The sequence below is a fragment of the Culex quinquefasciatus genome, chromosome 2, assembly GCF_015732765.1.
Source record: "Culex quinquefasciatus strain JHB chromosome 2, VPISU_Cqui_1.0_pri_paternal, whole genome shotgun sequence".
Taxonomy (NCBI): Eukaryota; Metazoa; Arthropoda; class Insecta; order Diptera; family Culicidae; genus Culex; species Culex quinquefasciatus.
In genome coordinates, this window is record NC_051862.1 from 181,564,296 (window position 1) to 181,577,848 (window position 13,553).

The following is a 13,553-nucleotide window of genomic DNA, read 5'->3' on the forward strand; positions in this document are numbered from 1 at the left end:
AATTTTTGATCTAAATCAATTGTGCTTCAAAATTTATATAATTTTGTGGCACAGTCATTGACGTCCTAATTGGCAATCATTGATTAATGACGATTTTCATAACTTTACAAGGAATGGGATAAACGTTACCAAAAGGAATCAGCATGTGTAGGGCACTATTCTAAACAACTTGTTGAAAGAATTTTGTCAAAATATTGAAAGCGACACAAAATTTATATCTTTGAACGAAAAATCATGACAATGATGGAAGTCTTCACGTTAACGGCAAAAATGACAAATAAGATCCGCATAGGACCTTCTTTGTCCCATTACACAATGTAGGAAAGATAATGGAACATTTAAAGTTGCCAAAATATAAAAAAATACAAATAAAGTCATTCCCAGTGAATCAGCTTAAAATAAATTGAGCAGTTCTGTAGAATTTCGCAAAAAAAAAAAACTTTTTTTTTCTGTATAAAATGTTGTGCATTGATTTTATATTATATGCTCATATAAGTCATTTAGCAATCATTAGTTTCTTCATACAAGTCTCCATACAAATTTGAAGGCTGTCCACAGAAAAGTGCAATAAAAATATTTAAAAACCTGTTTCTCGAGAAGGGCTTTACTCATCGATTTGATGTCATCGGCAAAATAGTTACACTCAACAAAAATAACCAATTTAAATTATCTTTTTAGTAGACAAAGGTGCCAACTTATAAGCAATAGGGTATGACGGACGTTTTGTGTTTGGAAAAGTTATGATATTAAAAAAAGTGATTTGGAAAGTGTCGAAAATACACCCAAAATAATCAAAAAAATAATTAACATGAGCAATTCTCTGCGGAATCGGTCTTTTTCCTTCAATTTAATTTTTTGTATTTTTTAATCCGGCTGAAACATTTTTGGTGCCTTCGGTATGCCCAAAGACCATCATGAAGCCATTTTGCATCATGAAATTGTCTATATAACTTTTCCTTACAAATTTAGCAACTGTCCATACAAAAATGATGTATGAAAAGTCAAAATTCTGTATCTTTTGAAGAAATTTTTTGATCGATTTGGAGTCTTCGGCAATGTTGTAGGCATAGATACGGACCACACTGGAAAAAATTAAACATGTTAAAAAAAAATTGGTGAATTTTATTTAACTTTTTGTCACTCAAACTTGATTTCCAAAAAAACACTATTTTTATTTTCTTTTAATTTTTTGATATGTTTTAGAGGACATCAAATGCCAACTTTTCAGAAATTTCCAGGTTGTGCAAAAAATCTTTGACCGAGTTATGAATTTTGAATCAATACTGATTATTTTCAAAAAATCGAAAAATTGGTTGCAACAATTTTTCAACATCATTTTCTCGATGTAAAATCGAATTTTCAATCAAAAGTACTTAAGTGAAATTTTGATAAATTGTATCGTTTTCAAGTTAAATTCATGCTTGCCCACTTTTGAAAAAAAAAAATATTTTGGAAAGCTGAGAAAAATCTCTATATTTTGCTTTTTTGAACTTTGTTGATACGACCCTTAGTTGCTGGGATATTGCCATGCAAAGGTTTAAAACATGAAAATTTATGTTTACCAAGTCTCACCCAAACAAACCACAATTTTCTAATGTCAATATCTCAGCAACTAATGGTTCGATTTTCAATGTTAAAATATGAAACATTCGTGAAATTTACGATCTTCTCAAAAAAAACTATTTTCAAAATTTTTTAATCAAGACTAACATTTTAAAAGGGCATAGTTTTGAATGTTTGGTCCTATTGAAAAATTGCGAATATATTCAAAAAAGTCACAAAAAATGGTTTTAACTTGAAAACGATTCACTCTATCAAAGTTTCACTGAAGTACTTTTTGATTGCAAATTTGATTTTACATCGAAAAATGAAGCTGAAAATTTTTTGCGACCAATATTTCGATTTTTTGAAATAAAAATCAGCATTGATTAAAAAAAGATTTTTGCCCATTTTGGAAATTTCTGAAAAGTTGGCATTTGATGATATTTTTCTTGGAATTCTGAATAATGCATATATTAAAAAAACCGTCCTGTTTCAAGATTTAAACTTATTATGTTGTTCTCTTTTTTCTAACTTTTTCAAGTTAAAAAAGAACATAAAGATTTGTCAAATCTACCAGAATTTTTGGCTAAAACATGTTTGTCTTTTTAAAAATGTTCTGTCCTGAATTAGAAATTTCGACTATACATTTTTCAAATGACTTTTGACATTGAAAATTGGATCAATAGTTTCCTAGAAATCGGGAATTGAAAAATGTGAGCTTTGAACTTAGCACGTAAAAATATGTACTTTTCGTAATTTTATTTTGTTAGTCCATGTTTCAGTTATCAATGATTCTTAACTGACGAGGATAAATACTATTAATTTTATTTAGAGAAAAATTAGTTATTAAAAATATATTTATCGGTTGTTTCATATAAAAATTTCAGAAATATTCTTTTTGGTTACAAATTCATTTTTGAAAATATTTGCGCGTGTTCAATTGAAACATTTAAAATATGACTATGAAAAAAAACATTATTTGATCGAAATAAAAAAAGTCTCTCAGGTTTAAAAGTTGGCACTTTTGGAATACTAAAACTTAAAAAAAAACCAAAAGATTATTGTTCAATAGTTTTTATATTGTTTTATTATGACCTTAAGTAAGAGAACAATATTTTAAGTAAAACGACAACTCTGAGAAAAAGTGTTTAAGAAGCGAAAAAAATTGTTTGTTTAATGTGATGTTTAAAGATAGTCCAAAATATGTTTTGAAATAATAGGTCAATTTCAATTCTTTGCTAAAGATGCCAAATCGATCAGAAAATTCTTCTCAAGAAGGTTTTCTTTTATTTTATGTTTCAACAGCTCCCAAATTTGTATGAATACTTGTACTGACAAACCAGTTATGCAAAATGGTAAATGCATTAAACCAACATCCGAAACATTTAAAACAAAACAAAAATCTTTCATCTAACCCTTCCGGAATCAACCTGGAAACAGCTTGCTGTGAATCAATATCGCTGGGAACTCTTTTATGACCCCACCGAGAGAGAAGAAAGCGCAAAAAAAATCAATTTCACCGCGGGTATCGTAAAAAATCCGCTAACCACGGTTTTGGATCACTTTTCCCTCCCCGCGAGCCTGCGGTTTTCCGGCCGATTTTCCTTCAGCCTTAACGACGCCGCTCTCTTGAAGTGGCGGTTCGCTGCTGCTGCTGGAAAAATAACCTGTTGTGATGGGTAAACATAAATAGTGGGTTATTTCGAGAACCGGGGGAGTTTTTATTTTATCATTTTCGTTTCGCTGAAATTGATTGTTTTACTTGCTGGAAAGCAGCATGGTTCATGTTTTATCACCGTTTTTTTGTGAGGTGTTGTTTTTTCTTTCCCTGACTGGTTAACTTTGTTTATCTGATTTTTCAATATCCTAATGGTACTGGGTACAATTTGTATTCTTGAATTTCTAACATTTTCGTTATTCAGTAGAAGACAACAATGGGCTCTGTACCCTACAAAGCAAGACGACCGTGTGTTTGACTCCATATTTTTTTGCAAAACTTGACGCCACCCGAATTGTTGTTTGTGCTTTGTTTGGCGACCCAATTGACAGCACGTGAGATAAGAGCTCTTTGTAGAATGATAAACGATTTCCTGTTGCAAGATTTTTCGAGCAGCAAGGTAGGCTGCCTGTTTGAATAAAATACAAGCCGGGGAAGCTTTTTGAGGTTATGTTCGTTTGCGAAAGCTCATAAATCGTATTTTCGAACGGAAGTCTTAAACCCTGGATTGATTTATTAAGGCATTCAAAAAGTGGAAAAGAGAATTAAGCTTAATCTGCACTCTCGTCCCAATCGTATTTCCTCAGACTGACGTCACTCAGCTGTCCACCTACATTAGTCATGTCAACGGGGGAAGATTCCTTGGCAACCTTTTTACAGCATCATCAAGATCATCCTTCTCGGTGCAATAAAACTAACTCAACTTTACCCCTTTCCCGAGAGGGTGCACGTGACCACGTGGGCAAAGGACCAGCAAACGATGCAATTCGTACTCTTGAAACGTTCGCTTTTCGGGACCTGACTGTTGGGATGGCATGACCAAAAGAGAAGGTGTTCGAGGGCGTCTTCATCCCATCGAGGACATTCGTCAGATCATCAAGTCTATATTTGCCTCAGCGTTGAGCTGTGCCAACTGAATGCCCAAGGATAGTTATAGAAACGATGTCATTACCGGTCAAGTAATAGGCCTCGAGTGGATAACTTCTTTGATGAACACGGTATTATTTGTCCTTTTACCGGTAAAGTTAGGTTCAAAAATAAAATAATAAAAAACACACATCAAATAGATTACAAACATTTTTTTGAATATTTGTTTTTATACTTTCCAGCCTTTGTTTAAATGATTTTTACATACATTTTTGGAATTTAAATAAAACATTAGCTGAAAAGCGCAAAAAAAATCAATGGAATAAAATATATTACACATCTGTTTTTTTTTTCTTCTAAAATACAGGTGATTTTATGTTTAAAGACAGCCATAGCTGACCCCTGAAAATGGCAATTTTCAAAACGATGCATTGACTCAGTTAACATTAATAAGTATAAACAACAAAGCCGTTATTTTTAAAATAACTGAGAATATTTTTTCAATGCTTTTCAAGATCAAATTTAAGATCATTTTAAAGAATTTCCAGATCGAGCCCTGGTCGGTTTGGAGTCAACGGCAATATAGTTTTGCTTTAACAAATTGCCATTTTTTTAATTCGACTTATCACACAAAAAATTGTACTGCGCATAATATTCATTTTAAGAATAATCATATTTTTGGATATGTTTTACATTCTTTTGAGCTAATACAAAAGTTGGTCAAAATTTCTTTGGCAGTGTTGCCAATTTTTCCAAATAATTTTGATTTTTGAAAAATAATGGAAAAAAACGATAAAATGATAAAATGATAAAATGATAAAATGATAAAATGATAAAATGATAAAATGATAAAATGATAAAATGATAAAATGATAAAATGATAAAATGATAAAATGATAAAATGATAAAATGATAAAATGATAAAATGATAAAATGATAAAATGATAAAATGATAAAATGATAAAATGATAAAATGATAAAATGATAAAATGATAAAATGATAAAATGATAAAATGATAAAATGATAAAATGATAAAATGATAAAATGATAAAATGATAAAATGATAAAATGATAAAATGATAAAATGATAAAATGATAAAATGATAAAATGATAAAATGATAAAATGATAAAATGATAAAATGATAAAATGATGAAATGATGAAATGATAAAATGATAAAATGATAAAATGATAAAATGATAAAATGATAAAATGATAAAATGATAAAATGATAAAATGATAAAATGATAAAATGATAAAATGATAAAATGATAAAATGATAAAATGATAAAATGATAAAATGATAAAATGATAAAATGATAAAATGATAAAATGATAAAATGATAAAATGATAAAATGATAAAATGATAAAATGATAAAATGATAAAATGATAAAATGATAAAATGATAAAATGATAAAATGATAAAATGATAAAATGATAAAATGATAAAATGATAAAATGATAAAATGATAAAATGATAAAATGATAAAATGATAAAATGATAAAATGATAAAATGATAAAATGATAAAAAGATAAAATGATAAAATGATAAAATGATAAAATGATAAAATGATAAAATGATAAAATGATAAAATGATAAAATGATTAAATGATAAAATGATAAAATGATAAAATGATAAAATGATAAAATGATAAAATGATAAAATGATAAAATGATAAAATGATAAAATGATAAAATGATAAAATGATAAAATGATAAAATGATAAAATGATAAAATGATAAAATGATAAAATGATAAAATGATAAAATGATAAAATGATAAAATGATAAAATGATAAAATGATAAAATGATAAAATGATAAAATGATAAAATGATAAAATGATAAAATGATAAAATGATAAAATGATAAAATGATAAAATGATAAAATGATAAAATGATAAAATGATAAAATGATAAAATGATAAAATGATAAAATGATAAAATGATAAAATGATAAAATGATAAAATGATAAAATGATAAAATGATAAAATGATAAAATGATAAAATGATAAAATGATAAAATGACAAAATGATAAAATGATAAAATGATAAAATGATAAAATAATATGATGATAAAATGATAAAATGATAAAATGATAAAATGATAAAATGATAAAATGATAAAATGATAAAATGATAAAATGATAAAATGATAAAATGATAATATGATAAAATGGTAAAATGATAAAATGATAAAATGATAAAATGATAAAATGATAAAATGATAAAATGATCAAATGATAAAATGATAAAATGATAAAATGATAAAATGATAAAATGATAAAATGATAAAATGATAAAATGATCAAATGATCAAATGATAAAATGATAAACGGGACTGACGATTTTCCACGCTTCATACAAAAAAGATTTTAAATGAGATTTCCAAAAAAGTGTTCACGTGGTTTATGAATGGTCCCTAGACCATTTATTAATTTTATATGATAATTTTATTTTAATGTGATCATAAGGCAAAATATTAAAACACCCTCTGCGAATATGAAAAATTAAAATTAAAAAAATCAGAATTGCAATTCTTATTTACATATTTTTTTATTTGCAAATATATCTTGTTTATTCGAAATTCATACGTTCATATTTCAAAACAAAATTAAGATTGACAATGAAGAAATTGCCCATGACATTCACAACTCAGAAAATGTTCAAAATTGAAACAAAAAAATATGCCCTGCTTTTTTAAAAACACCAAAATGCATATTCAAATATACTTTAATCTAATCAAACGCAAATAATTTACACAATTGGATTTTTTTTAACGAATTCAGTTAAAATTAACGAATTTTCAACTGCTTAACAGTTCAGTAAACTGAAATGACCGAATTTGGTAAAAAAAACTGAAATTTGGTATTGAAGTTCCTTAATGTTCATCGTCCAACCGAAATTTGGTAAAATTTGTTCATTTTGACAGATGTTTTACCGATTAAAACTTTACCGATTTTTCAACTACCGAATTCGGTTAAAAAAAATCTAAGTTTGTAGGCGAGATTCATTTTTTCAATTCGAACTAAAATCAGCATTTTGACACATGTTTTACATTTTTCAGAACTTTTTTTTAGTTTTTCTTTGTATACGAACCAGAAATCAGAGATGGTCGATCGATGATAAATTTCCACCTCCAACTAGATTTGCCTAATTGGATACGACTTTAATGTTTAAGAAGAGAGCTATTGTGGAAAATGTTTAATGTGGAAGCAAAAGATGTTTTTATTGTTTTAAAAAAATGTTCATGTTTCAAGGAATGTTAACATTAGTTTTAACAAGATTTATTGGAAGCGAAATATTTAAAAGATCTAATGCTACGGAATACACATGAAAAAATATCTGCATTATTTTCATTACCGTCATCATCATTGGGTCTGGGGAGTGAGGTTGGTTCATACAAATTTCTGCATTTTTTTTATGACTCAAACTCATCCCCCAGACCCCTGATATCGGTACATTTAATTTCAGATTTCAAAGTTAGTAAACGGATCTGATTATTTTTCAATTAAATTAAATTTTTCACCGGATGTCAAGGTCACAATTATTTCCGTCTACTGTACCAAGCCTCAAGAATGGTTCTGGCACATTTCTTCGGCCGCAAAGATCATCCAACAGAGAGGTCATATTTTTGGCATATCACGAGATGAAACGTCGACCTACACGCCAACATCGGTTCTGGGCTCAACAAACGACCCTCAGACTCCAGTCTGCCAGCGCATCAAGAAATGACATCAGCAATTTGGGAAAAAGCTAAGGCTCAGACACACCACACAAACTGAGTATGGTGGCAGTGAAAATGTATTTGTTATGCGCTCGTTTCTTATTCATGGTATATTATTGTGCCTTTTTTCTTCCTTTCTCTAGATGGTTGAGTGCTATCATCAAGTGTAGATAGAGCTCGACGTGTTTGTGTGAAATGAAAGTGGCTTTTTCGCCTTAATGTTTAACATATAAATCAAATAAAGTTCCACGGAAATGTATGACAATTTGACTTGATGGTAGCAAATAATTGGTTGATGAGATGTTATTTTCAAATTTAAAGTAATCGTTCATGTAACAGGCTGAAATTTAAATTGTTAAGAATAGTAAAAAATGCCAATTTGTTTGAGTTATGACCCCCTGTCACAGAGCCAGATGTTTTCTAGGCAATCATAGGAAGAAGAAATGTGTCATCCTATTGTTTGTCCACAGAAAATGACTGTGGTAAAAACACTTTCCACATCTTTGCTCCAACTTTAGAGCTTTGGGGAAAAGCCGAGAAAAATGGATGGTCGTTATTTTGGTCTTTTGTCGGTTTCATTTCCTGTGGCTTTCGGGCACATGTTTGGCGACAAATTTTGTCAGATTTATTATCCTCCGAGAGAGAGAGCAAGGATAACACACGAAATTGTGACGATGACAGCGACGATAACGAAGGAAGGCATGTGGGTAATTCTCCGCCAACTCACACAGCAGTTGCCCCGACCCCTCTTCGATTTGCGTGAAACTTTGTCCTAAGGGGTAACTTTTGTCCCTGATCACGAATCCGAGGTCCATTTTTTGATATCTCGTGACGGAGGGGCGGTACGACCCCTTCCATTTTTGAACATGTGAAAAAAGAGGTGTTTTTCAATAATTTGCAGCCTGAAACGGTGATGAGATAGAAATTTGGTGTCAAAGGGACTTTTATGTAAAATTAGACGCCCGATTTGATGGCGTACTCAGAATTCCGAAAAACGTATTTTCATCGAAAAACACTAAAAAGTTTTAAAATTCTCCCATTTTCCGTTACTCGACTGTAAAAATTTTGGAACATGTCATTTTATGGGAAATTTAATGTACTTTTCGAATCTACAGAAGGGTCATTTTTCATCTAGAACAAAATTTTTCATTTTAAAATTTCGTGTTTTTTCTAACTTTGCAGGGTTATTTTTTAGAGTGTAACAATGTTCTACAAAGTTGTAGAGCAGACAATTACAAAAATTTTGATGTATAGACATAAGGGGTTTGCTAATAAACATCACGAGTTATCGCGATTCTACGAAAAAAAGTTTTGAAAAAGTTGGTCGTCATCGATCATGGCCGTTCATGGTCACCCGCGACAGACACGGACGACGAAACAAAGAGAAACGCAAAAAGTAACTTTTTCAAAACTTTTTTTCGTAAAATCGCGATAACTCGTGATGTTTATTAGCAAACCCCTTATGTCTATATATCAAAATTTTTGTAATTGTCTGCTCTACAACTTTGTAAAACATTGTTACACTCTAAAAAATAACCCTGCAAAGTTAGAAAAAACACGAAATTTTAAAATGAAAAATTTTGTTCTAAATGAAAAATGACCCTTCTGGGACAATGTAGATTCGAAAAGTACATTAAATTTCCCATAAAATGACATGTTCCAAAATTTTACAGTCGAGTAACGGAAAATGGGAGAATTTTAAAACTTTTTAGTGTTTTTCGATGAAAATACGTTTTCGGAATTCTGAGTACGCCATCAAATCGGGCGTCTAATTTTACATAAAAGTCCCTTTGACACCAAATTTCTATCTCATCACCGTTTCAGGCTGCAAATTATTGAAAACACCTCATTTTTCGCATGTTCAAAAATGGAAGGGGTCGTACCACCCCTCCGTCACGAGATATCAAAAAACGGACCTCGGTTTCGTGATCAGGGACAAAAGTTACCCCTTAGGACAAAGTTTCACGCAAATCGAAGAGGGGTCGGGGCAACTTTTCCCGATTTCGTGTGAGTTGGTAGAGAATTACCCATGTGCGATGTTAATGGGAATTTTTCGTGATGTTGGAACGTTTTTTTTTTTGTTTGTGTTCTTGTATAAATTGAACATCATCAGTAGACAGAACTGTTGTACAATTTTACCAAATTTCTTACAGTGCAGTTTTATACTTATCTATGGTTTACTTCTTTTAGTTAAATTGAAAAATGTGTTATTTGAAAACATTATAATTTGTATTAATGAAAGAATATTCAAATCGAAGTTTATTTTAGAACCAATTTCCATTTGATTAAATTAGTTTATTAATCTGCCAACATCCAAATCAATAAAAACAAAAGTTTATTCGTTTCCGTCAAAATCAGTTCGCACATATTCAAATAATAACTTTTCCCCACACCTTCAAATCTCATCAAATCAATCGAGCCGGAAATAATAAAAAATATCCTTCTTTTTTTCTCACTCTCCAATTTCAGATGAGATCGAGTCCTCCAGATTCATCAGCCGAGCCATCAGCCGAAAAACAAAGTGAAATCGTCTCGCCTTATCCCGTAACCTGATAAGAAACCGCAGACGTCAACGTGACAGAGAAGAAGGAAAAAAGAGAAAAAGAAGAAGAAAACAATGGGAACGAAGACGACGCCGGCGACTGTTGGTTGTCTTTTCACGCAGATAAGCGAAGTACGTCGGCAGTGTTGGTGTGGTTGTAGGTGTGATGGTGACACGGCACAATAAATCTTGTTCACTCGCACAAGTGAACAGAGGAGAGGTCTTTTCTGCAGTGCGGTAGGTGGGTGATGAGGTGGAAATGGTAGTGAAATTTTTAGTGGCTTGGGAAAATTTATATTTCTGAATTTAATTTGAAATGGGAAATTTATATTCGAATGTGTGCTCTTTTACATTATGCTTATAAGGATTGGTTTCTGTACAATTTCTGGCCACGGTGTGTTTCCTAGAACAAAGATTAGATAAAAAATTCGGCCAGTCTGATATTTGGCACCATGAAAGGACGGCTCTTGACCACCAAACTCTTCAGAAAAGAAGCTTAAAATCGATGGATTCTTGAGAATTTAAACTACGTTTGAACTCCTTACGAGCCATTTTATCAGTTTTTCTAGCTTTTTAAGTTAACATCCAAGCGAATTTTTCTAAAGCAACTTTTATGAAGCAAAATCCAATAAAATTTAAAAAAAGCTTTAAAAAAAGTTGCTCAAGACCCCTGGATGAAATATTTCGACGGATCCCGCAAAATGTCGGAAAAAGCCCTTTTTTCATGGTGTCAAATTTCAGACTTACCGAATTTTTCACCATACGTACTCGAAAAAATACAGCGTGTTCAGACATATATCGAAAAATGCATGATGTGGGAGAAATTTTGTTTTTTTAAGTCAATCAAATCTAAGGCTATTTATACACAAATTTAATACTTAATTTAACAAGTTTAAAACTAAAAAGTAAACCTAAGTAAAAAATTCCAGACCTTCGCAATTTTTTTCGTTTTTTTTTATTTTGTTCTGTTGATTTCAATGACATTTTTTTTATCACACTTTTTGATTACTATCACAATGTAAAAAAACCACTTTTCAGTCCAATTTTGAAGGTGTTGATACAATATAAAACTGTGAATATTCAAAAACCTGAATCTTTTCTGATTGATTTGGGGCTAAAGATTGAAGGTTGTAGTTCTAGGTTATGACTTGTACTTTTTCAAAAAAAAAAAAATAAGATAGGTTCATGGAAAAGAATGTCCAAATTATTATTTCTCTTTTTGTTACTAAATGTTGGAATCACGAAAAATATGTATATTTTTGCCTTTTTGCGTTTTTTTATGTGTTTTGGTGACCAAAGAAGGCTTCTTTTGCACTTGCATTAAGGATGGTGTAAATTCGTATGAACTTATGAAAAACTAATGGTTTTTGGACAATTTCATACAAAAATTGAAAAAAAAATCATACAAAAATTTATGAAAAAAATAATTGAAATGAAAAATGTTTTTTTTTAAGATTGTGACGTTAACAAGTTTAAGGCATTATTGGGTTGAAATTTGGTAATATTTTAACATTTTCAATGGTTTACAAAAGAATAACAACACTGCTTGAATATTTTCAAAAAGATTTAACATCTTTTCCTTTGAACAATATTGATGCTTCAGAGATATAGCCTCTTTGAGTTTACAGTCATGCCCCGGTTTTGTACGCCTCGGTTTTGCACTGCCTTAGTTTTGCATCGTACAGCTGCCTCGGTTAAGTACGGCTAAATGCATAATAATTTTTTAATTATTGAAGAACAGAGCATATGGGATTTTGGCTTTATGGGAGACCTTGGTTATAATCCTATGAAAAATCATCCAAACTTCAAAAATTTTTAGAGTTTCGGAATCGGGACGATGTCAGCTATCCATTGCAGTTATAATCACATAAAAAATCACAAAAAATGCAATGTTTCTAAAAAAAACTCAACATTTTTGTTACTGCAATATGATAAAAGATCGGAATTTTTTCATACATTTCAAAGGTAATAGAAAAAAATTTAATACTCAAAATTTTCACAAAATTCTGTATTTTTGAAAAAAATACTCCAAATTTCAGTTTTTTACAACATAGATATCAATGATAGCGATTTCTTCATACATTTCGAATGTTCTCATGCATTTTTTTTTGAAAATTCTAAAAAAAATTACAAAACTGCGTATTTTTTTTTTAAGTTCTAACAATTTCAGTTTTTTGCAATATGGGTATCAAAAGTTCGGAATTTTTCCTCAATTAAAAAAAAACAAAATTTTTAAAAATTCAGAAAAAAAACATAAAAAGCAACGTATTTTTGAAAAAAAAAAATAATAATTTAAAAATCAGTTTGTTTTTATACAATATGGGTGTCAAATGATCGTGATTATTTCGTATATTTCGAAAGTGGTAAAAAAAATTACGTATCTTTGAAAAAACACTTGATGTTACTGTTTTGAACTGAACTGACCGATAAAGTATTTTTTTTCGAAAATACGTAGCTGTGTGAAAAAATTGATTTAAAAAATTATGTGTTATAACTTTCCAAGAGTTTAAAAAATCCCAATTATTTGATACTCATATTGTAACATAATGATATTTCAAGTTTTTTTTAAATACGTAGTTTTTTTTTAATTTTGAGCATTTTTAAATTTTTGTTTATTATTTTCAAAATGTATTTAAAAATCCCGATCATTTTAGATCCAAATTGTAAAATATTGAAATTTTGTAGATTTTTCTTCGAATAAACGCAATTTTGTATTTTTTTTATAATTCAAAACATTGTGTTGTTATTTTCGAAAATATGAAAAAAATCTAGATCATTTGATACACATATTGTTAAAAACTAAAATTTTGGCATTTTTTCGAAAATACGTAGTATTGTTAACACTTTTGTTATTCAAAAAAACAAATTACTTCCGAAATGTTTTTAAAAACTCCGATCATTTGATATCCAAATTGCAAGAACAAGGATCTTTAGATTTTTTCGAGAAAAAAAAAATCAATTTAAAAACACAGGAAAAATACATAGTTTTGAAAAAATTTCATGTAATTATGATTGCAAAGGTAAGCTGACATCATCCCAATTCTAAAACAGTAAAACTTTTTGAAGTTTAGATTATTTTTCATAGAATTATACCCAATGTCTCATATAGCCACAATCCAATAAGCTCTGTGCTTCAGTTATGCACGCCGCGGT

The 13,553-nt window shown here is 29.6% G+C and overlaps 1 protein-coding gene across 8 annotated transcripts in view; it reads left to right on the forward strand.

Annotated features, from left to right (window-relative positions):
• LOC6033267 (trissin receptor) overlaps positions 1-13,553 on the forward strand; it is a 116,988-nt gene that overhangs the window by 54,544 nt on the left and 48,891 nt on the right. For 6 of the 8 annotated variants that reach the window (XM_038255894.1, XM_038255887.1, XM_038255890.1 and 3 more), the window contains one exon: positions 10,328-10,637. The gene's annotated coding sequence lies outside the window, so the exon portion shown is untranslated. Of the gene's footprint in view, positions 1-10,327; positions 10,642-13,553 lie in introns of all 8 variants that reach the window. The other 2 variants (XM_038255888.1, XM_038255891.1) reach the window with 1 other exon arrangement.